Below are 3,658 nucleotides of genomic sequence, written 5' to 3'. Positions count from 1 at the left end.
GAATGCCGAATACAACAGGTAGAACTTACAGTGAAATGCCGAATACAACAGGTAGAACTTACAGTGAAATGCCGAATACAACAGGTAGAACTTACAGTGAAATGCCGAATACAACAGGTAGAACTTACAGTGAAATGCCGAATACAACAGGTAGAACTTACAGTGAAATGCTGAATACAACAGGTAGATCTCAAATCAAATCAAATCAAATCAAATGTTATTTGTCACATACACATGGTTAGCAGATGTTAATGCGAGTGTAGCGAAATGCTTGTGCTTCTAGTTCCGACAATGCAGTAATAACCAACAAGTAATCTAACTAACAATTCCAAAACTACTGTCTTATACACAGTGTAAGGGGATAAAGAATATGTACATAAGGATATATGAATGAGTGATGGTACAGAGCAGCATAGGCAAGATACAGTAGATGGTATCGAGTACAGTATATACATATGAGATGAGTATGTAAACAAAGTGGCATAGTTAAAGTGGCTAGTGATACATGTATTACATAAGGATGCAGTCGATGATATAGGGTACAGTATATACGTATGCATATGAGATGAATAATGTAGGGTAAGTAACATTATATAAGGTAGCATTGTTTAAAGTGGCTAGTGATATATTTACATCATTTCCCATCAATTCCCATTATTAAAGTGGCTGGAGTTGAGTCAGTGTCAGTGTCAGTGTGTTGGCAGCGGCCACTCAATGTTAGTGGTGGCTGTTTAACAGTCTGATGGCCTTGAGATAGAAGCTGTTTTTCAGTCTCTCGGTCCCAGCTTTGATGCACCTGTACTGACCTCGCCTTCTGGATGATAGCGGGGTGAACAGGCAGTGGCTCGGGTGGTTGATGTCCTTGATGATCTTTATGGCCTTCCTGTAACATCGGGTGGTGTAGGTGTCCTGGAGGGCAGGGTAGTTTGCCCCCGGTGATGCGTTGTGCAGACCTCACTACCCTCTGGAGAGCCTTACGGTTGAGGGCGGAGCAGTTGCCGTACCGCCAGGTGATACCGCCAGGATGCTCTCGATTGTGCACCTGTAGAAGTTTGTGAGTGCTTTTGGTGACAAGCCGAATTTCTTCAGCCTCCTGAGGTTGAAGAGGCGCTGCTGCGCCTTCTTCACGATGCTGTCTGTGTGAGTGGACCAGTTCAGTTTGTCTGTGATGTGTATGCCGAGGAACTTAAAACTTGCTACACTCTCCACTACTGTTCCATCGATGTGGATAGGGGGGTGTTCCCTCTGCTGTTTCCTGAAGTCCACAATCATCTCCTTAGTTTTGTTGACGTTGAGTGTGAGGTTATTTTCCTGACACCACACTCCGAGGGCCCTCACCTCCTCCCTGTAGGCCGTCTCGTCGTTGTTGGTAATCAAGCCTACCACTGTTGTGTCGTCCGCAAACTTGATGATTGAGTTGGAGGCGTGCGTGGCCACGCAGTCGTGGGTGAACAGGGAGTACAGGAGAGGGCTCAGAACGCACCCTTGTGGGGCCCCAGTGTTGAGGATCAGCGGGGAGGAGATGTTGTTGCCTACCCTCACCACCTGGGGGCGGCCCGTCAGGAAGTCCAGTACCCAGTTGCACAGGGCGGGGTCGAGACCCAGGGTCTCGAGCTTGATGACGAGCTTGGAGGGTACTATGGTGTTGATTGTCGAGCTGTAGTCGATGAACAGCATTCTCACATAGGTATTCCTCTTGTCCAGATGGGTTAGGGCAGTGTGCAGTGTGGTTGAGATTGCATCGTCTGTGGACCTATTTGGGCGATAAGCAAATTGGAGTGGGTCTAGGGTAAATGTAGTCTCTCAAAGCACTTCATGATGACGGAAGTGAGTGCTACGGGGCGGTAGTCGTTTAGCTCAGTTACCTTAGCTTTCTTGGGAACAGGAACAATGGTGGCCCTCTTGAAGCATGTGGGAACAGCAGACTGGTATAGGGATTGATTGAATATGTCCGTAAACACACCGGCCAGCTGGTCTGCGCATGCTCTGAGGGCGCGGCTGGGGATGCCGTCTGGGCCTGCAGCCTTGCGAGGCAGTGAAATGCTGAATACAACAGGTGTAGTAGACCTTACAGTGAAATGCTGAATACAACAGGTGTAGTAGACTGAATACAACCAGGTGTAGTAGACACGGTGAAGTATGAATACAACGGGTGTGGTAGACCTTACAGTGAAATGCTGAATACAACGAGTGTAGTAGACCTTACAGTGAAATGCTGAATACAACAGGTGTAAGTAAGACCCTTACAGTGAAAATGCCAGTACAACAGGTGTAGTAGACCTTACAGTGAAATGCTGAATACAACAGGTGTAGTGAACCTTACAGTGAAATCTTTGAATACAACAGGTGTAGTGAACACAGTGAAAATGAGATACAGCAGGTGTAGTAGGACATACAATTGAAATGCTGAATACAGCAGGTGTATAGTAGACCTTACAGTGGAAATATTACTTACAGGTTATGAATACATGATTTCCATGTATGTTATACTACATGGTTTTGATGTCTTCTGTTATTCCTACAATGCTAGAAAATAGTAAAAAATAAAAAGAAAAACCCTGGAATGGTAGTTGTGTCACTAATGACTGGTACTGCAGGTCGGTGCAGAAACTCTCAACAACTGGGAATGATTTTGAAAAGCTTTTCACCGTGTTCTGCGATTACTAAAACTTACTGCTATGCTTCCCATTCCCAGAAACCATTAGTGCACTGTACGTTTTCTTTTCATGTTTTTATTCATTTTGGTGTCTACCCCCTTAGTCAAATTTAGTCAACATTTTCAATTCAGTGTTTGTTGTCATTCAACGACAGACAACTAGTTTTCATACATATTTTTTTCACTTAGAGAAATACACGTCAAACATTTAGATATAAGTGCTTCCTCTGCAAAGACTTCCTCTGCAAAAATGACAGATGTCTGGTGTATTCTTAGATTAATTCAGACTATTTTTGGAGGTGTACTGGCTATGTTGTTGCTATGGCAGCTCAAAGAGGACAAATTAAAATGGATCCTTTTACTTGTTGTTTTTTTTCAAACAAATACATTGTAAGGAGAACCTGAGCAATAGACTTTCACTTCACCCAGCCGGTTTACCAGGAGGCAAAGACAACCTGGTGACCTTTACTCCACTGTGACAGATTCTGGAGCACTTTCAGTGATATGTAAAACCAAAACAGGGGCCTATCTGTTTTAATGTGAACTCAGAGTTCATCAGTTTTCCAGGGTGACAAGAAGGCAATAGTCAAGATGAAATTACTATTTTCTAAGTATAGAACATCTCTCGGCCATTAGGTTCCTTTTATCTCCTAATCTAATGTGAAACTAACTCTTTGCTCTCTCTCCCCCTGTCCCCTCTCCCTCCCCCTCCTCCTCCTCTCTCTCTCACACTCTTCCCGACCCTCCCTCCCTCTCTTTCTTTCTCTCTCTCTCCCCATCTCTATCTCTCTCTCCCTTTACTCCTCTACATCTCTCTGTTTTACTGTTATTCTCTAAATCTGTTTTCTCTCTCCTCTTTCTCTTCTCTCCATCCCCCCTCTCTCCCCCCTCTCTCTTTTCTCTTCCTCTCCCCTCCTCCTCTCTCCATCTCCCTCTGTCTCTTCTCTCTCCCTTTCCCTCCCCCTCTCTCTCTTCTCTCTCTCTCTCTCTCCCTCCCCCTCT

The sequence above is a fragment of the Oncorhynchus nerka genome, linkage group LG8, assembly GCF_034236695.1.
Source record: "Oncorhynchus nerka isolate Pitt River linkage group LG8, Oner_Uvic_2.0, whole genome shotgun sequence".
NCBI classification, from domain to species: Eukaryota; Metazoa; Chordata; class Actinopteri; order Salmoniformes; family Salmonidae; genus Oncorhynchus; species Oncorhynchus nerka.
This window is presented reverse-complemented; position numbering follows the sequence as displayed.